Source organism: Pan paniscus, chromosome 23 (genome assembly GCF_029289425.2).
Source record: "Pan paniscus chromosome 23, NHGRI_mPanPan1-v2.0_pri, whole genome shotgun sequence".
Classification (NCBI taxonomy): Eukaryota; Metazoa; Chordata; class Mammalia; order Primates; family Hominidae; genus Pan; species Pan paniscus.
The window spans coordinates 41,915,729-41,941,175 of record NC_085927.1 but is presented as its reverse complement, the minus strand read 5'-3'; the positions used below and the strand labels follow the sequence as shown (position 1 = coordinate 41,941,175).

The window sequence follows — 25,447 nt, the reverse complement described above, 5'->3', positions numbered from 1 at the left end:
CAGCCCCCCACCCGGCCAGCCGCCCCGTCCGGGAGGGAGGTGGGGGGGTCAGCCCCCCGCCCGGCCAGTCACCCCGTCCGGGAGGGAGGTGGGGGCGTCAGCCCCCCGCCAGGCCAGCCGCCCCGTCCGGGAGGTGAGGGGTGCCTCTGCCCGGCCGCCCCTACTGGGAAGTGAGGAGCCCCTCTGCCCGGCCAGCCGCCCCGTCCGGGAAGGAGGTGGGGGGGGTCAGCCCCCCGCCCGGCCAGCCACCCCGTCCAGGAGGGAAGTGGGGGGGTCAGCCCCCCGCCCGGCCAGTCACCCTGTCCGGGAGGGAGGTGGGGGCGTCAGCCCCCCGCCAGGCCAGCTGCCCCGTCCGGGAGGGAGGTGAGGGGCACCTCTGCCCTGCCGCCCCTACTGGGAAGTGAGGAGCCCCTCTGCCCAGCCAGCCGCCCAGTCTGGGAAGGAGGTGGGGGGGTGGTCTTTCCAGTCCAAAAACGATGTTCTGAACATCATGGCGACCCACATTTGCATATCAAAGGACTAAGGTGGGAGGGCCAGGTTTTTCTCCGGCTACATAAATGACACACCTGGTCAAACCAATCCCCTGGGCCCTATGCAGACCAGACAACGCCTCCTCCAGCATCCCAATATAAGCAACCACTTTTTCCGCCACACACGGGGTTTCTCTTTGTTCCAAGCCCCCACCTCTGTCTCTGTACAGGGGAGCTGTTTTCTTCTTTTTTCCTTCTTTCTTGCCTATTAAACTTTTTGCTCCTTAAAACTACTCCGTGTGTGTCCGTGTCACTTACCTACATTGGCGCAAGACCAAGGACCCTGGTGTTCCTCCAGTCATTGGAGCCATATCAGTAGGCACCACCTCTGCCATGCCGCTGGATCATTCAGGAATCTGTAAATTTACATACATATTCATATGCATGTGACTATTCCGTGCTGGTGTGTACGGACAGGTGTATTTATGCTATTGTGTTTGGTCTGAATGTGTGTGTGTGTTGTGTAGGTATAATGTGAACATGCATGTGTATCTACAGGTACCCTCCTGCAAATATCTACATGTGTGGACGAGTGTGTGGGTGGGCACAAATATTTGTTCATTCACTGTGCACTCATCAGTTCAACAAAGATGTATTGGTGTTGCAGGCACTGTGCCAAGTTCTGAAGATGAGTAAGACACAGTATACAGATGCGTGTATACCAGGGTACATGAGTGGTAGATGCGTATTCCAATACTATGTAGGTGCCTGTGAAAACTTTGCACAAACTGAGAGAGTTCCTGATTGCACCTTTAGCATCTCTTGATGCTAAAAGACGCTGCAGTGGTCTCTCCCCAAGCCCCAAGGATCAGATTCCAACAATCCCCATGGAAGCCTCAGGCAACAGAGGCATCCTCTGCCCACCACTCCACTTGGGTGGAAGGCTAAAGTTCTGGGTCCCTCATCATCATCCCAGCCACTCCACCCTCCCCACCCATTGAGAGGTGAGACAGCATTTCTTGATAACAGGGCACCAAGAGTCCAGGCCACTGGAAGCCACCTGACCTTCACATGGTTTTATGGTTTCACAGTTAATATTTGGCCTTGGGTTATTTCTGCTCTAAGAGGTAAGCCAGAAAAGGCAGGAGGAGAGATGGGGACAGGAGAGATAAGGTGCTAGGTCACCTGCACAAGGCACCTGCCCTGGTAGCTGCCTCGGGCACCATTATATATGTGCAGAGTTCCAGGTCCTGCCAAAGGAGGGAGGTATCCAAAGAGGGAGAGAGAAAAGCCTTCAGGAGCATGGCTGGGAAAGAGAGCCCTTTGCAAAATACTCCCCAGGAGCCTAGAATCCCCCTCTACAACCTCCTAAGGAATCCAGGAAGCCTCTCTACTAATAGCCAGGCTGTGCTTGGTCACCTTCCAGGACATGAGGAGCTCACTACCTTCAGGATGCTCTCTTTTTTGTTTTTTCTTTCTTCTTTCTTTCTTTTTTTTTTTTTTGAGATGGAGTTTCGTTCTTGTCGCCCAGGCTGGAGTGCAATGGCGCAATCTCAGCTCACCGCAACCTCCGCTTCCCAGGTTCAGGCGGTTCTCCTGCCTCAGCTTCCTGAGTAGCTGGGATTACACGCACCTGACACCATGCCCAGCTAATTCTTTTTATTTTTAGTAGAGATGGGGTTTCACCATGTTGGCCAGGCTGGCCCTGAACTCCTGACCTCAGATGATCCACCCACCTCGGCCTCCCAAAGTGCTGGGATTACAAGCGTGAGCCACCGCGCCTGGCAAGATGCTCTCTTAAAAATGTCTCCTTTATACTGAGACAAAAGTCTACCTCCTTCCATTCATCAATCCTAATTTCTCTCAAAAAAAAAAGTATCTCCCTAAGAATAACTGTCCTTTGATTAATGACTCCAGAAGGTCCCTGTTTCAAATGCTAATACATCACCTGGGAAAAATACATTATTATTTTTTGGTTATTTGAGTGGTTTTCTTTCCCATTTGAAGTCTTTAAATTCCCTAAGAATAGGAATGGATATATACATATACACACACACACATACACATATATATGTCATACACTACCTAGTAATATATGTATGTATATGTATATATGTACACTACATATACATATATATACATGTGTATATGTATTTATACTTTATATGTAAATTCTATATGTGTATCTTATATATTTATATATTTATAATATATATGTGTGTGCATGCGTATATATATATATATATATACACAGACATATATACTATACTGTGTATACCACCATTAATATTTGCTATACTGGGCACCATGCTGAATTCACATGTGCGCTCTCTTATTCAATCTCCACAGCACTATAGACCATTATTATTCCTATTTTATAGAGGAGAACAGTGAGGGGTTAAGTACCTTGAATGAGACCTCCCAGCTAATTAGTAGGATTCAAACCCAGTCATTCTGATTTTAAGCCTGTCCCTTTAAGCACCACACTATAATCTTTTCTATGCCTTGCACATACTAAGCCTAAATTAATGCTAGGTGAATGTATTATTTATTGAATTAATTAAATATCCCAGGCCAGGCTTGGTGGCTCACGTCTGTAATCCCAGCACTTAGGGAGGCCAAGGCAGACAGATCACCTGAGCTCAATAGTTCGAGACCACCCTGGCCAATATGGCAAAACTCCCATCTCTACCAAAAATACACAAATTAGCCGGGTGTAGTGGTACACAACTGTAGTCCCAGTTACTCGGGAGGCAGAGGTTGCAGTGAGCCAAGATTGCGCCACTACACCCCAGCCTGGGCAATAGAGCAAGACTCTATCTCAAAAAAAACAAAAACGCAGGCCGGGCGCAGTGGCTCACACCTGTAATCCCAACACTTTGGGAGGCTGAGGTGGATGGATCACCTGAGGCTGGGAGTTTGAGACCAGCCTGACCAACATGGAGGAACTCCGTCTCTACTAAAAATAAAAAAATTAGTCATGCATGGTGGCACATGCCTGTAATCCCAGTACTTGGGAGGCTGAGGCAGGAGAATCACTTGAACCAGGGAGGCAGAGGTTGTGGTGAGCCGAGATCATGCTGTTGCACTCTAGCCTGGGCAACAAGAGTGAAACTCCATCTCAAATAAATAAATAATAAATAAATAATAAAAATAAATAACCCACCCGTTCCCAGCAACACAAAACATGAGTGAGTTTATCACATCAGTCATTCGTATCTGGAAACAGAACAGATGAACTTACGTGGAGGACAAGAGACAGTCTGGGGCCCAGGCCAGAGAAGACAGGGTCTCACTCACTCTGCCACCCAGGCTAGAGTGCAGTGGCATGATCTTCGCTCACTGCAGCCTCAACCTCCAGAGCTCATGTGATCCTCCCAGCTCAGCCACCTGAGTAGCTGGGACTAAGGTGTGCACCACCACGCCTGGCTAATTTTTTTTTTTTTTTTTTTTTTTTTGGAGAGACAGAGTTTCACCATGTTGCCCAAACTGGTCCCAAACTCCTGGGCTCAAGTGATCCGCTCACTTCGGCCTCCTAAAGTGCTGGGATTATAGGCATGAGCTACCACACCTGGCCTTAGACTGCGTCTTTCGACTTCAAGGTGTTCCCAGTGTAGTTGGGGAGAAAGACAAAGGAAATGCAGTGGGCTTCTGAGTTTCCTCCTAAATCGCTCTTGAGCCGAGTCCATTCGAAGAACCTGAGTCCTTTACCTAGAATGCCTTTCTCCCCTACGTCAGTCTCTCCTCCATCAAGAACCAACTCAAATGTCACCTTTTCCTTGCAGCTCAAGCTACCCATTTTTTTCTCTCAAGGCAGAGTGATTCCTACTTCAGCTGGGTTCCCACTGCCTTCATACATACCCTGCTATCACACACATCACATCATATTGCATTTGTGTGTTTATCTGTCTAGACACCATGAGGGGCTCAAATGCTGAGCTTTTTAGTCTCAGGGCCCAGCACAGGGCTTTGCAGAGTCAGCACTCAGTAAATGTATGTTGTCAGTGAGTCAGCGAGTGAGCAAGAGATGGCATAAAGAGAGAGCCATCTTGCAGAAAGGAAAAACCCCTGGGCCCAAACTAGACCAGGACTTTGTACCTCACAAATGACATGCGGGTTTTTATCACTGTTATGCTCCTGCTACAAGGGTTGGTATGGCAACCCCCTCCTTCTCCAGAGCCAGGGTCCTCCAGAGACCTCCCCACCACTCCGGTGAGAAGTGAAGCATGAATGATCTGCCACCCCAACACCCTCAGAGAGGCCAGCCAGCCTCCTGCCCTTCTCCCTAGCTGTGCCAGAACAGCAGGGCCCCCACGCTGGAAAGTTTGCCAACTGAGTCCACTGGGGAGAGTCCACCAGGACCAAGGGGGAGAGTCTAGAAAACGTTAGAGGCTAAGGAATCTAAGATAACCAGGAATGAGTAGGAGGTGGAGAGAAGAATTCAGTGAGGCCCAAGTGGGCAGAGGCAACAATGAACAAGTTCCAGATAAACAATAAGGAATTTGTCAGGGCAAAAGAGAAGAGCTCCCAAAGACACAACTGTTACCCCTTTGGGAACGTTATGGCCAGCAGGAAAGGCCCAAGACCCAAGGCAAGTTCTGGGATGACGCCAGGTAGAGAAGGAGTCTGCAGGACACATGAGGCCAAGAGGGCACTTAGACTGTATATTTAACGTCTAAGGCTAGCTGTTCCCCAGAGAAGGGGACTCCTACAGGGCAAGGTTTTCTCTTTTTTTTTTTTTCTGACACAGAGTCTCGCTGTCACCCAGGCTAGAGTGCAGTGGCGTGAGTTTGGATCACTGCAACCTCCATCTCCCGGGGCAAGGTTTTCTTATAGGGACTGGTGGAGAATTCACCAGGCCTGGATCAAAAAAAAAAAAAAAAAAAAGAAAGAAAAAAGAACAAATGGTAACAAGCACATGAAAAGAAGCTCAACACCATTAGTCATTAGGGAAATATTAAAAAAATTTTTTTTTTTTTTTGAGACGGAGTCTCGCTCTGTCGCCCAGGCTGGAGTGCAGTGGCGCGATCTCGGCTCACTGCAAGCTCCGCCTCCCGGGTTCACGCCATTCTCCTGCCTCAGCCTCCCGAGTAGCTGGGACTACAGGCGCCCGCTACCACGCCCGGCTAATTTTTTGTATTTTTAGTAGAGACGGGGTTTCACCGTGTTAGCCAGGATGGTCTCGATCTCCTGACCCCGTGATCCGCCCGCCTCGGCCTCCCAAAGTGCTGGGATTACAGGCATGAGCCACCACGCCTGGCCAGGAAATACAAATTGAAATCACAAATCAAAACCACAGTGAGATACCACTGCCCACCCACCTACTAGGATGGCTATAATCAAAAAAACAAACAATGGCTGGGTGCAGGGGCTCACACCTGTAATCTCAGCACTTTGGGAGGCTAAGGTGGGAGGATCACTTGAGCTCAGGAGTTCAAGACCAGCCTTGGCAACATAGCAAGACTCCATCTCTACAAAAAATCAAAAAATTAGCCAGGCATGATGGTGCATGCCATGTTGGGGTGGAATAGTCCCAGCTACTCAGGAGGCTAAGGTGGGAGGATTGCTTGAGCCCAGGAGATCAAGGCTGCAGTGAGCCATGATTGTGCCACTGCACTCCAGCCTGGGCAGCAGAGCAAGACCCTGTCTCAAAATAATAATAATAATAATAATAATAATAATGTGTTTATGATAATGTGGAGAAACTTTATACATTGCTGGTGGGAATGTAAAATGGTACAGCTGCTTTAGAGAACAGTCTGGAGGTTCCTCAACATGTGAAACAGAGAATAATCCTATGACCCAGCAATTCCACTCCTACCCAAAAGAATTGAAAACAGGTATTTAAACAAAACCTGACATACAAATGTTCATATACCCAAAAGAATTGAAAACAGGTATTTAAACAAAACCTGACATACAAATGCTCATATACCCAAAAGAATTGAAAACAGGTATTTAAACAAAACCTGATATACAAATGTTCATATACCCAAAAGAATTGAAAACAGGTATTTTAACAAAACCTGACATACAAATGTTCATAGCAGCACTATTCACAATCACCAAAGGGTGGAAATAACTCAAAAGTCCATCAACAAAGGAATGGATAAACCAAATGTGGTATATTCCACACAATGGACTATTATTCAACTTATGAAAAGAATGAAGTGCTGATACATGCTACAGCATGAATGAGCCTCAAAAACATTATTCTGGGACAGACATGGTGGCTCACGCCTGTAATCCCAGCACTTCTGGAGGCTGAGGCAGGATTGCCTGAGCCTGGTCAACATGGTGAAACCCCATCTCTACTAAAAATACAAACAAGGCCAAGCCCGGTGGGTCACGCCTGTCATCCCAGCACTTTGGGAGGCCAAGGCGGGCAGATCACCTGAGGTCGGGAGTTCGAGACCAGCCTAGCCAACATGGTGAAACCCCGTGTCTACTAAAGATACAAAAAAATTAGCCAGGTATGGTGGCACGTGCCTGTAGTCCCAGGCTACTCAGGAGGCTGAGACAGGAGAATCACTTGAACCTGGGAGGCAGAGGTTGCAGTGAGCCAAGATAGCGCCAGTGCACTCCAGCCTGGGTGACAGAGTGAGACTCTGTCTCAAAAAAAAAAAAAAATACAAACAAAAAAAATTAGCTGGGCATAGTGAACAAATGGTAACCAGCACATGAAACACACGTACAGGTACGTGCCTGTAATCCCAGCTACTTGGGAGGCTGAGGCATGAGAATCACTTGAACCCAGGAGGCAGAGGTTGCAGTGAGCCAAGATCACGCCCCTGCTCTCCAGCCTGGGCAACACAGCAAGACTCTGTCTCAAAATAAATAAATAAAATTTTAAAATAAAAAAAATTATGCTGAGTTAAAGAAGCCAGACACAATAGGTCACGTATTGTATGATTCCATTTATATTAAACGTCCAGAGTAGGCAAATTCATAGGGACAGAAAGCAGATGAGTGGTTGCCAGGGCCTAAGGCAAGGGAGGAATGGTAAGTGACTGTTTAAGGAGTATAAGGTTTCTTTTCGGGATGATAAACATATTTTGGAACTACATTAGAGGTAATGGTTGCATAATATCATAAATGTACTAAATGCCATTGAATCATACACTTTAAAATGGTTAATTTTGGTGCATACCTGTAGTCCCAGGGACTTGGGAGGCTGACTTGAGTCCATGAGTTCTGGGCTGTAGTGCACTCTACCAATTGGGCATCCACACTGAGTTTGGCATCAATATGGTGACCTTCCAGGAGCAAGGGACAACCAGCGGCCTAAGGAGGGGTGAACAGCTCAGGTCAGAAACTGAACAGGTCAAAACTCTTGTGCTGATCAGTAGAGGTATCACACCTGTAAATAGTCACTGTACTCCAGCCTGGACAACATAGCAAGATCCTGTCTCTACTAAATAAATAAAATGGTTAATTTTATGTTGTGTGAATTTCATCTTTATTTATTTTTTAAAAAAGAACACTGGTTGCAGTGAGCCAAGATTGTGCCACTGTGCTGCAGCCTGGGTGACAGAGTGAGACCCTGTCTCAAAAAAAAAAAAACAAAAAACGAGTATTGGCTGTCAGAGCCATTTAAGTCACTCATGGTCATTGCCTTCTCCACCCAGGTGGACACCAGGTCTCTCTGCCTAACAAAGGCAGGGAATTACAGCTAGGGAGCTTTACCAACCCCACCAGGTGCTGAGGCACAGAACCCCTCCATTGCCTGCCTCCTCTCCACCTCGGCAACTCTCTCTCTGCCTGGTGAGGCCACAGGTGCCCCTGAACCCTCAGAGGTGTCAGGACAGGAAACTGGGGCAGAGGACCAGCTCCTTAGCACTGCCCTTCCCTCAAGCTCACTAAGTGGTTCCTTCATGGGTTTGCACAGTCAATAATTCACCAGCCTGCCAAGGTGCTAGCGGGACAGAAAAGCCCCCCCACTGCTCTCCTGCTAAAGGGGCCCAGGCTGATGAGGGAGATTCTGTCTGCTACTCCGTAAACACTGACCGTTTACTGATGGCCTACTATGGGCCAGCACAGCACATGAGATTTGACATGATTATCACATTGCATCCTCATGATAACCCTGTGAGACAAACAGTGTCAAGGCCACAGTAGGATTTTTGCGGGTCTGAGACACCTTTGCTTTTGTGGGCCCCTTCCTCTATAAAAATAATACTAAAAATTATATTTTACAGCTGCATTGATAAAAGAATATTTAATAATGTCTTAATATATCAAGACGTTTTCTTTGACCTAAATTTTCATTTCTTTCTTCAGATGTGAAAAGTAACCAAAACTTTTTTTTTTTTTTTTTTTTTTTTTTGTGAGACGGAGTCTTGCTCTGTCACCCAGGCTGGAGTGTAGTGGCGCCATCTCAGCTCACTGCTACCTCCACCTCCCGGGTTCAAGCAATTTTCCTGCCTCAGCCTCCTGAGTAGCTGGGACTACAGGCATGCACCACCACACTCGCCTAATTTTTGTAATTTTAGTAGAGACGGGGTTTCACCATGTTTGTCAGGCTGGTCTCAAACCCCTGACCTCGTGATCTGCCCGCCTCAGCCTCCCAAAGTGCTGGGATTACAGGCATGAGCCACCGCATCCGGCCCTTTTTTTTTTTTTTTTTTTTTTTCCTAGAGGGAGTCTTACTCTTGTCACCCAGGCTGGAGAACAGTGGCGCAATCTTGGCTCACTGCAGCCTCCAACCCCTGGGTTCAAGCGATTCTACTGCTTCAGCCTGCCAAGTAGCTGGGACTACAGGCACCCATCACCATGTCAGCTAATTTTTGTATTTTTAGTAAAGACAGAGTTTTACTTTGTTGGCCAAGCTGGTCTCAAACTCCTGACCTCAGGTGACCTGCCTGCCTTGGCCTCCCAAAGTGCTGGGATTACAGGCGTGAGCCACCGCGCCTGGCCAAAATATAACTAAAACATTTTTATGGACCCTTAAAAGTACCATGGGACCTAGAATATTGAGCCTCTTGTGCCTGATGGATGAGTCAGTCCTGGATATTACTGTTATTTCACAGATAAGAAAACTGAGGCTTAAATTACAGAGCTAAAAAGTGGTAGGTTATAGAAGGAGAAGGATTGCAAAAAAAAAAAAAAAAAAAAAAAAGTGGCAGGGATACATTTGTGGGCAACTGATTTTAGAAAAGGGTGCCAAAAAAATTCAATGGGGAAAGAATAGTGTTTTCTACAAATGGTACTGGTACAGCTGAATATCCACAAACAAAAGAATAAAGTAGACCCCTACTTCATACCATATACAAAAATTAATTAGGCTCAGCACAGTGGCTCATGCCTGTAATCCCAGCACTTTGGGAGGCCGAGGCAGGCGGATCACCTGAGGTCGGGAGTTCAAGACCAGCCTGACCAAGATGGAGAAACCCCGTCTCTACTAAAAATACAAAAAAATAGCCGGGCATGGTGGCGGGCACCTGTAGTCCCAGCTACTTGGGAGGCTGAGGCAGGAGAATGCTGTGAATCCTGGAGGCAGAGCTTGCAGTGAGCCGAGATCACGCCACTGCACTCCAGCCTGGGCAACAGAGCGAGACTCCGTCTCAAAAAAAAAAGAAAAAAGAAAGAAAATAGTCTGGAATTAGATAGTGGTGCTGGTTGTGCAACCTTATCAATATACCAAAAACCACTGAATTGTACACTTTAAAATGGTGAGTTTTATGGTATGTGAGTTGAATCTCTATTTTTAAAAAGTAAAATTATTGTAATGGTTGTGTAATTATAAACATACTAAATATCGAATTGTACGCTTTAAAGGGTGAATTGTATGGCATGTGAATTACATCTCAAGAAAGCTATTACCAAAAAAAATTATAGGATTAGTGATCAAATCCAGGTCTTTCCATTCCCAAAACAAATACTCCTAACTGCTCTCCCACTCTGCCTTATTTGCCAACTGACTAGTCCCAAAGGGGCTCTTTACCTCCCTGCTTGCAACACACAAGCTCCTTTTCCTCTCTTACCCTGCCCTCTGAGCACCAAAAAGGCAAATGGTTTCTTCTGTTTTTCATATTTTATTTTATCTCCACAAAAACTGAAGCACTGTATGGTTTCTTCTTTCTAAGCACAGTGTTGTCCAGCTCAGGCCCTCCTCAAAAGCTCTTAAGTACCTGCAATTCAAAGTCCATTCTCTTTCTCTGAATTATGGAAAGAGGGAAAATAAAATAATAAAGTCGTCCAATCTCCTTAACTGGGAAACCAAGGCCTCTCAAGATCTGGCACCATCTTTGTTTTCCTAGGACCCTGCTCCACATGGCCAAACAAATCTCGTTGTCCTTCCTTGAGCCATGTCCTTTGCTGCTGTCCCAGTGCCTGCAAACCCACTCTCCACCCCTCCACTGCATGGCTAAATCCTGACTGTCTGCTCTGATGCTACCTGGCACTTTCTCTCTGAGTTCACAGTTTCACGCACCCATGCACAAGCATTAACTGCACTTCCTCTGAGCTCTCATGGGTCTCTATTTATCCCTCTACACATTTTTCCCTATATTAAATCACTGATACATATATTCCTTGAGGACTGCACAGTCAACAACCCAACTGGTTGTTGGCACACTGTGACACTCACAAAAGTCACACTACGACACTCACAAAAGTCTGGCACACTGCGACACTCAACCAAAGTCACACCAAACCCACTAAAGTGAATTCAATCTCGCCCCCAATCATCCCTCTGCTCTTTTTTCCCTAATGGCAGTTTTCCTGCCAACTAAAAACACTACAGGCAATTTGAACATGATGTTTAGAATTATAATGGATGAAAACCAGTTACAGCCACATTCATTTCATATAAATTAACCTCTGTGAGCTTTATTGCCTTGGTTGCCTTGACTACCCAGCTGTCGGTTGGCATACCCTGCTCAGCCCAAGAGGTGGAAATGTTCCCCTAGCACAGTGATGTCAGCTGGAGTTAAAGGAAGAGAGTGAGATCAGAGCCTGAAGTACCAGCAACTTCTTGAGTGGTTCACACCACCATCTCATGGGGACCCCTCCTACCTGTTCCTCAACTCCAACTGAGACAGCCATGGGGTTGGGAAGTCCAAGGGGGTGTGCCACGGTTGTGCTCTGACAAGGTGTCAGGAAGGGAGCCAGAGAGAGACAGGCCAACCCCTACTCTGGGTTTCCCTTAGGTTGTCTTCATCGGAAATGCCTCTCAATTTCCTAACCACTGCTGCCCCCTGGTGCCCTGATCTGCCACACCCTACAACACACCACCAGCCCTACCCTATGGAACATCAGAAATACATCCCAACAGCCGGGCGCAGTAGCTCACGCCTGTAATTCCAGCATTTTAAGAGGCCGAGGCAGGCAGATCACCTGAGGTCGGAGTTCGAGACCAGCCTGAGCAACTGGAGAAACGCCATGGCTCACACCTGTAATTCCAGCACTTTAAGAGGCCGAGGCAGGCAGATCACCTGAGGTCAGAGTTCGAGACCAGCCTGAGCAACTGGAGAAACACCATCTCTACTAAAAAAAAAAAATACAAAATTAGCCAGGCGTAGTGGCGCATGCCTGTAATCCCAGCTACTCAGGAGGCTGAGGCAGGAGAATCGCTTGAACCCAGGTGGCGGAGGTTGTGGTGAGCCAAGATCGCGCCATTGCAGTCCAGCCTAGGCAACAAGAGCGAAACTCTGTCTCAAAAAAAAAAGAGAAAGAAAGAAAATAAATACATCTCAGCACTTTGGGAGGCCAAAACGGGTGGATCACTTAAGGTCAGGAGTTCAAGACTAGCCTGGCCAACATGGGGAAGCCCCTTCTCTACTAAAAATACAAAAATTATCTGGTTGTGGTGACACACACCTGTCCCAGCTACTCAGGAGGCTGACGCGGGGAATTGCTTCCACCCGGGAGGCAGAGGTTGCAGTGAGTTGAGATCGCGCCACTGCACTCCAGCCTGAACGACAGAGTAAGACCCTGTCTCAGAAAACAAAAACAAACAAACAAAAAAATGTGATTTACATTTTCTAGTAGCCACATTTTAAAAGGTAAAAATAAACAGGTGAAATTAATTTTAATAATACATTTATTTTATGACCAGGCACAATGGCCTACACCTGTAATCTCAGCACTTTCAGAGGCCAAGGCAGAAGGACCTCCTTGCTGGTTTCAAGAGTTTGAAACCAGCCTAGGCAACATAGTAAGGCCACGTCTCTACAAAATAATATTAATATTAATGTATTCTATGTAGCCCAGTATATACAAACTATTAGCAGTTCAATGTATAATCAGTATTAAAAAAAAATTTTTTTTTTGAGACAGAGTCTCTCCTGTCGCCATGCTGGAGTGCAGGGGTGCCATCTTGGCTCACTGCAACCTCCACGTCCCAGATTTAAGTGATTCTCCTGCCTCAGCCTCCCTAGTAGCTGGGACCACAGGCGTGCACCACCACACCCAGCTAATTTTTAAATATTTTTTAGTAGAGACGGGGTTTCAGCATGTTGCCCAGGATGGTCTTGATCTTCTGGCCTCGTGATCCACTCGCCTCGGCCTCCCAAAGTGCTGGGATCACAGTCATAAGCCACCATTCCTGGCCCAGTATAAAAATTATTGAGATATTCTACATTCTTTCTTCCATGCTAACTCTTCAAAATCTAGTGTGTCCTTTATACTTCCAGTACACCTGAAATCAGACAAGCCACATGTCAAGTGCCCAAAAGCCACATGTGGTTCATGGCTACTGTGCTGGAGAGCCTAGTGTCTGTGCTGGACAACTTACTGCTTGTCCCTTGAACAGTACTGTCTCTGTGGGCCTAACCAGAGCTGCCTGTGCCCTGAACCAAATTTATCTCTAGGCCAGTCCTGTTCCCTGTGCTCCAAGCTCAGAGACCCAGCTTCCTGCTTGTCATCTCCGCTTTCCTGTCTTACAGAAATCTCTAAGTTTATCAAAACTGCATTTGCATTTTCCTCCCCAAAATGTATCTCCCACAACCCACTCCAACTCAGTAAATGGCACCATAATCCACCCAGTTGCTAGAAGTCAAATCCAAGGAGTCTCATTTTCCTTCATCCAAATGGTCATAAAGTCCTGTCAATTCCATCCATAGATATATCTGTTCACCTGCATCCATCTCCACTGCTATTGCCCTAGTCCAGGCCACCATCATTTTGCCTGGACTACAAAATGATTCCTTTTCATTTATTTATTATTTATTTATTTATTTATTTTTGAGACAGAACCTCCGCCTCCCGGGTTCAAGCGATTCTCCTGCCTCAGCCTCCCGAGTAGCTGGGACTACAGGTGCACGCCACCACGCCTGGCTAATTTTTGTATTTTTAGTAGACACGGGGCTTCACCATGTTGGCCAGGATGGTCTCGATCTCTTGACCTCATGATCCGCCCGCCTCAGCCTCCCAAAGTGCTGGGATTACAGGCGCGAGTCACTGCGCCCGGCCTCAGTGATTTCTAACTAGTTTAACTCCCACCTTCCCACCTTCTCACTCTATACCCACACAGAGCAGCCTGAGGGACTGGACCACTCCCCTACCCACATCCCTCCACCAGCTTCCCGATGCCTTCTACTAAAATCCAAACTCCTGGCCTAGTTTTGCCACACCCTCCACAACTTGCTCCCTGCACCTCACTGCCCATCACTCTCCCACTGGCCATATGCCTCAAATCTGCTAAACTCGTTTCCACTTCCTGGTCCCTTTCTCTGGAATGCTCTTCCTCCAGACCCTTCCATGCCTGGCTCCTTCTCATCATTCGGGTCTCCAGAGTGGCCTTCCCTCTCCACCTTATCTGCAATAGTCCCTTCATCCTTAGTCATTTGCTAGCCCATCATCTTTTTATGTTCTCCAGAGCATTCATCATTTCCTGATATTATTTGTCTAATTGGTTATTTGCCTTCTGTCTTCTTCCAGTACAACATAAGCTCCATGACAGAAAGCATTTCTCCTGTATTGTTCATTGCTGTTTTGGGAGCAAATAGAACAGCATCCAACACAGAGTAACACATGCATGAGTGAGTGAGTGGATGAATGCTATTCCCACTGTCTGGAACACTCTTTCCATCCCATGGCTCCTCCTCTTTCAGGTCTTAGGCTAAGTGTCACCTGCTCAGAGAGTCCTCCCAGAATGGCCTGCTTTGTTCTCTATCTTAGCACCCTCCTTGCTACCCTCACAGCACATACCACAATTTTAACTTTTTTTTTTTTTTTTTGGAGACAGAGTTTCACTCTTGTTGCCCAGGCTGGAGTGCAGTGGTGCAACCCCGTTCACCACAACCTCTGCCTCCCGGGTTCAAGCGATTCTCCTGCCTCAGCCTCCCAAGTAGCTGGGATTAGAGGCATGTGCCACCACGCCCAGCTAATTTTGTATTTTTAGTAGAGATGGGGTTTCTCCATGTTGGTCAGGCTGGTCTCCAACTCCCAACCTCCGGTGATCCGCTGGCCTCGGCCTCCCAAAGTGCTGGGATTACAGACATGAGCCGCCGTGCCTGGTATCAGAATTTTTACTTTAACCAATTCGTTTACTTGCATTTTTGTCTTCTCCCATTGCCCTTATCACCACTTCTAGACACTGCACTCCATAAACAGGGTCAATGTCTGTACAGTTCACTCCTGTCACTCACTGCCTGGCACAAAGCCTGGCATGTGGTGGATGTCCAATAAACACTGGTTGTGAATGAATAACCAACTCTTCCTGGGACTTCCCAGGCCTGCCCAGGAGAACAATCCCCTGGGAGTATCCCACCAGGTCCCTACAAAAAACTTGCCTCGCCCAGGTCACCTCTGATTTCCAGGAGCTGTAGCTCCCGCCTCACTGGAACACTGAGGCTGCCTGGGCATGATGTGAGCTGGGGACCCCAGCTTCAAAGAAAGGAGCGGGACTGGGGCAGAAAGAGAGAGGATCGTTGTCCCCAGAGTATACATCTGAGTCTTGCCAATTCCCCTCCCTCCCTCCCCCAGGGTCATCAGACCCCTCCTCCCACCAAGGGTCCCAGAAGTCCACCCAGGTTGGGCTGAGGGAGGGTTTCTGACCCAGCTCCCACCTTCCCCAGTACCTATCCCAACCCCACTGGGCTGAACACACAGCCAGGGACTTCGGTACTCCCACTTACCAAGCCAGAAAGCAACAGAGTCTGTCGGCGGGAGCTCCCCATCCCCACACTGTGGCTAGACAGAGTTCTACAACATCCTTGGGCACACCTGAAATCAGACAAGCCACATGTCAAGTGCCCAACAGCAACACGTGGTTAGTGGCTATTGCACCAGACAGCTTAGCTCTTGCTCCCCGAACATCATGGCCCCAGGATTTCTGTTAGAAACCCTTCCACTCAAGTCTCAAGCCTTAGAGATCATAGAACCCAAGCTCTTCACTGCTGTAAAAGCCCAGAGAGCAGCAGAGACAGGCCCAGGGTCACACAGCCCAGGCCAGAACCCCAGGCTCCTATGGGTGGGGGTAACAGACACAGCGTCCCCTGGAGCCCAGGAGTTCAGGCCACCCCTGCCTTTTCTCATTTCTTTCTTCCATTCTTCCTCCCCTGCATCAGGAAAACCATGAGAGGTCAGGTTATAACTTCCTCACACCTGGGCTTTCACCTCCATGGTTATATTTCCAAACCCACAGTACCGGGCAGGGCAAGGAAGTAGGTGGCAGGTTTTGGTTTGGGGGGATTTTGTTTGTTTGAGAGGGGTCTCCTCGCTGTCACCCAGGCTGGAGTGCAGTAGTGTAATCGAATGCACCACTGGAGTGCAGTCGAGGATCACTGCAGCCTCGACTTCCTGGGCTCAAGCCCCATCTTCCCACCTCGGCCTCCCATGTCCAGCTAATTTTTTTTCTTTAGAGATGGGGTTACTTACTACGTTGCCCAGGCTGGTCTTGAACCCTTGGCCTCAAGTGATCCTCCCCACCTTGGCCTCACAAAGTGCTGAGGTTATGGGTGTGAGCCACCATGTCCAGGCTGTCTCCCCTTTCTGAAAGCTGTCCGTGATGACACCGAGGCCTGGGTGAAGTGACCTGCACAAGCACACACAGTGAGGTGGAAGCACTGCCGCGACCAGCACAGGAATGCTCTCTCCAGCTCAGGGCCGGGTCCCACTGCCCTGGCACCTCCTGGAAGGGCCCGGGTCTGGGCCCCCATGCTGCCAGCCCTGACATAGAAGGCAGTCAGTGGATCAGGCCCAGCCCACAGCTGCTCCAGGTCCGGGAAGGATCAGACCCAGCCCACAGCCAATCCGCGTCGGGCGGGGAAGGGCTGAACGTGGAGTAACTCTCAGTACAGCCGCTGAAAGCCAGGGCTCTGGCCCCTCCACTGCCACTCTTCTGCTCCAGGGACAGCTGTGCTGGCCGAGCGCCACCTCAGGAGCGGGTCAGCATCGTTGTCCCCTCTGCCCCCCAAGAGCCTGGGAGATCCTGAGGGGAAAAAACCAAAGCCCTTTGGCAAGTAACTCTGACCAAAAACAGAAAAAAAAACGGCCGGGCACAGTGGCTCACACCTGTAATCCCAGCACTTTGAGAGGCCGAGGCGGGCAGACTCTTGAGGCCAGGAGTTCAAGACCAGCCTGGCCAACATAGTGAAACCTCGCCTCTACTAAAAACACAAAAATTAGCCAGGCGTGGTGGTGAGTGCCTGTAATCCCAGCTACTCAGGAGGCTGAGGCAAGAGAATCATTTGGACTCGGAAGGGAGAGGTTGCAGTGAGCAGAGATCGCACCACTCCACTTCAACCTGGGCGACAGAGCAAGACTCAAAAAAAAAAAAGAGGCCGGGCACGGTGGCTCACGCCTGTAATCCCAGCACTTTGGAAGGCTGAGGTGAGCGGATCACGAGTTCAGGAGATCGAGACCATGCTGGCTAAGACGGTGAAACCGCGTTTCTACTAAAAATACAAAAAATTAGCCGGGCGTGGTGGCGGGCGCCTGTAGTCCCAGCTACTCGGGAGGCTGAGGCAGGAGAATGGCGTGAACCCGGGAGGCGGAGCTTGCAGTGAGCTGCACTCCAGCCTGGGCGACAGAGCGAGACTCCGTCTAAAAAAAACAAAACAAAACAACAACAACAACAAAAAACAGAAAAAGCAAGGCCTGGGCTCCACATATTTCCTCCCCTCACCATCCTCCATGGATTCTGTTCGCCCTCACAGTGTGCAGGGCTCGGGGACCCAGGTGACAAGGGCCGACCTGCCAGCCGACCACCTGGCAGGAACCGCAATGGTTGGGCGGATACAGTGGCTCTGCCTGTGATCCCGGAGCTTTGGGAGGCCGAGGCGGGAGGATGGCTTGAGCCCAGGATGTCGAAGCTGAGTGAGCCGAGATGACGTCACTGCACTCCAGCCTGGGTGACATAGTGAGGTGACCCCTCTCAAAAAAAGAAAAAAGGAAAGAAAGTGAGAGAAATAGAAAGAGAAGGAAGGAAAAGAAAGAAAGAAAAGACAAGAAAAAAGAGAGAGAAAGGCAAGGGAAAGAAAGGAAACGCAGGGACTGGCTGAGGGACTGATGGAGGAGGCGTGTGAGCCGGGCTGGGGACGCGACTGACTGATCGGCTGATAGGATGACCAGCTGCACTGGGGTTGCTGAGGGGTGGCAGCGACAGCCAGCCTCTCAGCCTCGGTTTCCGCCTGCCTCCTGCCACAAGCCAACTCACTGCGTGGCCTACCCCGACACTAACCGGCGCCTGAACCAAAACCCACGGAGCCTGGCGGCCGCGGCTCCCTCAGAGAGTCGCCCTAGACCCTGCGCGGCTCCACAGCGCCACCTCGAGGCTGCGCCTGGAAGGGAGGGGCGGGGAAGTGGGCGGAGTCAAGGGCGGGGCTACAGGTGGAGCGTCGGCAGGAGCTCCAGCATCCCCTTTCCCGGGACGCCGCTCCTCTTCCCCGCCTCCTTGGCTCTCCCCCGGAGCCTCTTTCTCCTCCCCCGTTCGAGTGGGCAGGTCCCCGCGGGAGCCTGAGTCGCACTGCAGACCTATCCTGTGGCCTGAAAGAAACTCCCAGTTTCCCATTAGACCCACTGGCAGCCTGGGCATCCCGGCTGTTCCAGGGACCCGCTGGGGCGGATGACGGCCGAACCTTTGGGCGCCAGGCTGGCAGTAGACGTGATAGAGGTGAAAACCCCACCACCCTCTTAATCCCCAGAAATGCTACAGGATTCTGGGGGGCCTGAGCGAGCAGCTGAGGACAAGGGCCGATGATATTTGCTTTATTTGTTACTAGGCTTGCTCCCTCCCCCGCATCCCGCTGCTCTTCACACTTGCAAGCTCACCTGCCTGCCAGGTGGCCGGTCTGGAGCGTGGCGAGCACCTTCGAGCTCCATAGATGGCAGCACAGGCCTAAGAAAAGTCGTACCAGAATGGTGCCTCCCTTCCAAACTCAGGCCGGGAGAGATAGAGCCACTTAGGGGAGAAAACTAAGGTCCGGAGTGGCAGAAACATCCTCACATCCCGAAGGGTCTTGAACCCTAACTTCTTGCCCCAGGACAAGAAGACAAGGCAGAGTAAAGAGAGGCTCACAGGGAGAGGCAAGTGACAGTTCAGAACACAGGTGCACCACGCCACGCGACTGTGGGCGTCTCCTCACCTCTCTGAGGCCGTTTCCTGACCTGTAAAATCAGGGACAAGAAGGATACCTGCGTCACGGGATGTTCTGAGATTAACTGAGATGCTGCATGCAAATCACTTAACCACAGGGCATGTGGTAAGTGCTCTAATATACGTAAAGCAACGTTCCACTGCTTTTTGTTTGTTTGTTTTTGAGACACGGTCTCGCTCTGTCACCTAGGCTGGAGTACAGTGGCATGATCATAGCTTACTGCAGCCTCAAACTCCGGGCACAAGTGATTCTCACACATTAGCCTCCTGAGTAGCTAGGACTATAGGTATAGCTATCGAGCCCAGCTAATTTATCTTTTTTTATGTTTTGGAGAGATGGTGTCTTTTTACGTTGCCCAGGCTGGTCTGGAACTCCTGGCCTCAAGCAATCCTCCCGCCTTGGCCTGCCAACGTGCTAGGATTACAGGACTGAGCCACCATGCCCTGCTGAGTGTGATGTCTTTTTTACTGTGTCAACTTGGCTAGACTAAAGGCCCCAATTATTCCAACACGAAACTGGATGTTTTGGTGAAGTTGTTTTGTAGATGCGAATAAAGTCCATTATCAGTTGACTTTACATAAAAGGAAGATATCCTGAATAATTTAGGAGGGCTTGATAGACGCAGTTGAAAGGCCTTAAAATCAGACTTGAGGTTTTCCTGAAGAAGAAATTCTGCCTGTGGATAGCAACTTCAGCGCTTGACAAGAGTTCCAGCCTGCACTTACTGCACTTACCTAGCCAGCCCCACAATCGCGCAAATCACCTCCTTGCAACGAATCTCTTAATCTGTATCCCCTTACTGGTACAGTTTCTCTGATTGAACCCTAATACATTAAGGAAGCAGTATGGCCAGGCGCAGGGGCTCACACCTGTAAACCCAGCACTTTGGGAGGCCGAGGCAGGCGGATCACTTGAGGTCAGGAGTTCGAGACCAGCCTGGCCAACATGGTGAAATTGTCTCTACTAAAAATACAAAAATTAGCCTGGTGTGGTGGTACGCGCCTGTAATCCCAGCTACTCAGGAGGCTGAGGCATAAGAATAGCTTGAACCCGGGAGGCGGAGGTTGCAGTGAGCCGAGATTGCACCACTGCACTCCAGCCTAGGCAACAGAGCGAGACTCTATCTCAAAATAAAAAGGAGTGTGTGTGTGTGTGCACGCATGTGTGTGCGTGTGCGTGTGTGTTGGGGGTCACAGGGCCTAATCTTCGTGTTTATTCAGTCTTTTTTTTTTTTCGAGGCAGTCTCACTCTGTTCCCCAGGGTGAATTGCAGTGACACGATCTTGGCACACTGCAGCCTCGACCTCCCAGGCTCAAGCAATCTTCCCACCTCAGCCTCTTGAGTAGCTGGAACTACCAGGCCTGGCTAATTTTTGTATTTATTGTTTTGCCATGTTACCCAGGCTACTTTCAAACTCCTGAACTCAAGCAGTCCACCTGCCTCAGCCTCCAAAAGTGCTGGGATTACAGGTGTGAGTCACCGTGCCCAGCCTATTCATTTCTTTTTAATCTCCGGGTATTTTGTGACTTTTGAGGTCCAGTACTTGGAGGCACTAGCAAAACCATGGTTATTTATTGGTAGGGCTGGACTATGAGGTAGCTAGAGGCAGAGGGCCCCTTCCACCAGTCCTGCCCCCTGAGGCCTCAGCTTCGTGGATGTGCCTGCTCATTCCCCTCTTCTCTCTGCCTCGGGTGTAGGCCTGGAAATGAGAGCTACAAAGTATGCTGTCCCTGGGAACCAGCTGGTGAGGAGGAGGCTTCTCCCCCAGCAACCATCTGTCCCACATGTCCCTGTACCCCGCCTCTCCCGCCTCTACCCCACAGGCTCATGTGTCATGCACAAACACCTTTTGCCCGCCTGCCCTAATTCTTTTTTTTTTTTTTTTGAGAAGGAGTCTCGCTGTGTCGCCCAGGCTGGAGTGCAGTTGTGTGATCTCGGCTCACTGCAACCTCCGCCTCCCGGGTTCACGCCATTCTCCTGCCTCATTCTCCCGAGTAACTGGGACTACAGGTGCCCGCCACGACACCCGGATAATTTTTTGTATTTTTAGTAGAGACGGGGGTTTCACCATGTTAGCCAGCATGGTCTCGATCTCCTGACCTCGTGATCTGCCCGCCTTGGCCTCCCAAAGTGCTGGGATTACAGGCGTGAGCCACCGCGCCCGGCCAGGCAGAACCTTAAAGGCAGGTGGAGAGCACATGTAATAGAAAGTGGCTGTCATGATGAAGCTCTGCTGAGCTGAGAGATCTTGTCACTTCCTAGACCCTTGGTTTGCTCCTCTGCACCCTCAATGGTGGTGAGCAACAAGGAGGTGGCCAACTTGAAAGCACCTGGGGCTTTATGGGCTCTTGGATTATCTTCCTTTCCTCCCCAGGAAACTCGGGAGGCTGGAGAAACATCACATGGTGGGAAGAGAGTAGGCTCATGAGTCAGCAAGCCTGAGTTTGAGGCCTGCTGCCCCCACTTGCAAGCCATGGGACCTTCAGGAAGATCTGGAACCTCTCAGAGCCTGATTTCCTCATCTGTAAGATGGGCAATGGCTGGGCGTGGTGGCTCACACCTGTAATCCCAGCACTTTGGAAGGCCGAGGCTGGTGGATCACCTGAGATCGAGAGTTCAAGACCAGCCTGACCAACATGGAGAAACCCTGTCTCTACTAAAAATACAAAATTAGCCGGGTGCGGTGGCTCACGCCTGTAATCCCAGCACTTTGGGAGGCCGAGGCAGGAGGATCACGAGGTCAGGAGATCGAGACCATCCTGGCTAACACAGTGAAACCCCGTCTCTACTAAAAATACAAAAAATTAGCCGGGCGTGGTGGCGGGCGCCTGTAGTCCCAGCTATTTGGGAGGCTGAGGCAGGAGAATGGCATGAACTCGGGAGGCAGAGGTTGCAGTGAGCCGAGATCGCGCCACTGCACTCCAGCCTGGGTGACAGAGTGAGACTCCGTCTCAAAAAAAAAAAAAAATTAGCTGGGCGTGGTGGCGCATGCCTGTAATACCAGCTACTCGGGAGGCTGAGGCAGGCGAATCACTTGAACCCAGGAAGCAGAGGTTGCGGTGAGCCGAGATTGCACCATTGCACTCCAACCTGGGCAACAAGAGTGAAACTCCATCTCAAAAAAAAAAAAAAAAAAAAAGGCCAGTGGGTGCGGAGCCCCCTCCCAGAGTTCCTGTGGGGACAGTAACACAGCTGGCACACAATGCTCTCTCCACCTTTAGTAGGGGGTTGGTAAAAGTGAAGGCCTCCATGTTAACATAAGAGTGTCGTTACTACTGCTGAAAAACACGACACCCGATCCCTCTAAAAAAAAATCCCAAAAACCTGCTTCTCCCAAAGTGCAGCATTGAAAAAGGCACTCCTTTTTAAGACTACCCCTGAGAGTGTGTGCCTCCTTAAATGTTGTTCCCTAGGCCTGGCACGGTGGCTCATGCCTGTAATCCTAGCATTTTGGGAGGCCTAAGTGGGAGGATTGCTTGAGCCCAGAAGTTTGAGACCAGCCTGGGTAACATAGCAAGACCCCACCTCTACAAAAAACAACAAAACTTAGCTGGTTGTGGTGGTGTGTACTTGTAGTCCTAGCCTCTAGGGAGGCTGAGGTCAGAGGATCATTCCAGGACGCAGTGAGTTATGATCTTGCCACTGCACTCCAAACTGGGAAACAGAGTGAGACCCTGTCTCTTAAAAAAATAAAATTTAAAAATTTAAAAAACTATGTCGTGGGCCAGATCACATGAGGTAAGGAGTTCAAGACCAGCCTGGCCAACATGGTGGAACCCCGTCTCTACAAAAAATACAAAAAAATTAGCCAGGCGTTGTGCCACTCACCCGTAATCCCAGCTACTCGGGAGGCTGAGGCAGGAGAATCGCTTGAACCCTGGAGGCGGAGGTTGTTGCGAGCCAAGATTGCGCCACTGCCCTCCAGCCTGGATAACAGAGTGAGACTCCATCTCAAACAACAACAAAACAACAACAACAAAATATACATATATAACATAATATAGATATAGATATATGTTGTGCCCTAGGCACCTCTCTTGCTAACCTTAAGCCCAGCCCTGCACCCCTGCATCATCTGAAAGAAGACCCCCCACTCCACTACTCACAACAGAAACCTGGGTAGCCTGAGTCCTTCCTTGCCCTCACCCTCAGACTCAGTCCTTTGGCAAATCCTGTCAACTCTACCTCCCAAATATGTATCCACCATGTCCCTCAGTCACAGCCCCCACATAGGTCCCTGCCACTCAAGCTCTCTCTGGAGCAAACTACTCTCCCATCTGTCCCACGCAACAGCCAGGTGAGTTCTTTTTATTTTTTATTTATTTTTTATTTTTATTTTTTTGAGACAGTGTCTCGCCGTGTCGCCCAGGCTGGAGTGCAGTGGCGTGATCTCGGCTCACCGCAAGTCCGCCTCCCGGGTTCAGCCATTCTCCTGCCCCAGCCTCCGGAGTAGCTGGGACTACAGGCTCCCGCCACCCCGCCTGGCTAATTTTTTGTTTTTCTTTTCTTTTTCTTTTTTTTGTATTTTTAGTAGAGACGGGGTTTCACCGTAGTCTCGATCTCCTGACCTCATGATCCGCCCGCCTTGGCCTCCCAAAGTGCTGGGATTACAGGCGTGAGCCACCACGCCCGGCTTTTTTATTTTTTTGAGATGGAGTCTCGTGCTGTCGCCCAGACTGGAACGCAGTGGCGCGCACTGAAGTGCAGAGGGAGCACGCAAAGTATCAGGAGTGGAAAGGAGGCTGGCGGCCCAGTGGAAAGCAGGCTGGAGAGGCATTCAAGATGAAGGTAACATGGGCAGGGCGGCAGGGACCTTGAAGGCCTCCATCTTCTCAGCAGTGGGAAACCCTGTGGACGTGTTTTGAGCCGTGGGAGAAACACTCCTGTTTGCATTAAAAAAAAATCAGCCAGGCGTGGTGCCTCACGCCTGTAATCCTAGCACTTTGGGAGACTGAGGCGGGCGGATCACCTGAGGTCAGGAGTTCAAGACCAGCCTGGCCAACACCGTGAAACCCCATCGCTACAAAAATACAAAAATTAGCCGGTCGTAGTGGTGGGCGCCTGTAGTCTCAGCTACCCAGGAGACTGAGGCAGGAGAATCACTGGAACTTGGGAGGTAGAGGCTGCACTGAGCTGAGATCGTGCCACTGCCCCTGCAGCCTGGGCAACAGAGAGAGACTCCATCTAAAAACAAAAAACAAACAAAAAAACATGTCCCTCAAGTGCCTTCCCTTTTCAGCACCATGCCCAGTCCATACCACAATGTGCATTTGGGTGACTGTGGGGTCACCCTCACCCCACCACACACACATGACCCTGAGCACCATTAGGACAGTAATCTGGGCTGTTTTGCTCCCTGTGGTATCCCTAGTAGCCATACACAGGAGGAGCTGAATCAAAGCATGCTGGATGAGCCATAGCTGAGGAAAGAAGGCCGGGCACCTGCTCTGATTATGGGCAGGGGGCCACATCCCTTGGTTTGCTTGGGGAGGCCATGTTCACTTGTCTTTCCCACATAATAATAATGGTGCCCTGTTCACTCTCAGATGTCCCAATTTGGTGACATATGATCAACGTAGTTACTGGAAAGAAGAAGGGGTTAGCCCCGAGCTTCTGCTCTTTCCCAGCCCCACACTGGTTTCCCACTTGCCCCTAACAAGCACAACATTCAAAGCTTTTTCTTCTAACTCTTGAGATTTTTTTGTTGCTGTTAATATTTCCCTACATTGCCCTCAATCTCCAGAAAAAAACATAAAATTCTGTCTGCCCATTTCACTGCAGAAGTGGCCTCCTGGAGGGTTACCATGGTGATCAGATGATGTCACTGTCCTGGAAACAGTTGCCTAGGAAATGTGTGATGTCACTTCCAGGAGATTCCCATGGTAACCATCTCAGTGGAATTGGGGGGTGGCCAGGAAATGGGGGCTGAGGGCGGATACAGAAGGGACAAATGTGAAGAGCGGAAGGAAAGGGGGAGGGGGAGAAATGCAGGAAAAAACCAGGAAGAGGAAAGGGACCATCCCAGAGCAGTTGAAAATAATATACAGAATCTCAGAAATGGAAAGGTCCCCAGAGACCACTAAATGCAACAACCTCATTTTTACAGAGGCTGCTGAGAGGCCAGGACTTGCTCAAGGTCACACCGCCAGTTGACAGGTTAGAGCCAAGCCCAAGGCTGCATGACTGTCAGGTTTGGGTGGGGTAATAAAGGATTCCTTTCAGCCATTTCTCTTTGTTTTGTTTTGTTTTTTTTCCCGAGACAGAGTCTTGCTCTGTCACCCAGGCTGGAGTGGCGCAATCTCGGCTCACTGCGACCTCCACCTCTCGAGTTCAAGCGATTCTCCTGCCTCAGCCTCCCGAATAGCTGGCATTACACATGTGCACCACCACGCCCAGCTGATTTTTGTATTTTTAGTAGAGATGGGGTTTTTACCA

At 49.6% G+C, this 25,447-nt stretch overlaps 1 protein-coding gene across 4 annotated transcripts in view; it reads right to left on the bottom strand.

Annotated features, from left to right (window-relative positions):
- The window catches only part of LOC112438160 (small ribosomal subunit protein eS17-like), a 73,815-nt gene extending 54,820 nt beyond the window's left edge, over positions 1-18,995 (bottom strand). The window contains exons 1-5 of one of the 4 annotated variants that reach the window (XR_008622614.2): positions 18,097-18,995; positions 16,293-16,449; positions 15,551-15,638; positions 7,621-7,754; positions 789-886 (exon numbers count right to left, since the gene is read on the bottom strand). The gene's annotated coding sequence lies outside the window, so the exon portion shown is untranslated. Of the gene's footprint in view, positions 1-788; positions 887-7,620; positions 7,755-15,550; positions 15,639-16,292 lie in introns of all 4 variants that reach the window. The other 3 variants (XR_008622613.2, XR_008622611.2, XM_057301014.2) reach the window with 3 other exon arrangements.
- Positions 18,996-25,447: the final 6,452 nt, after the last annotated feature.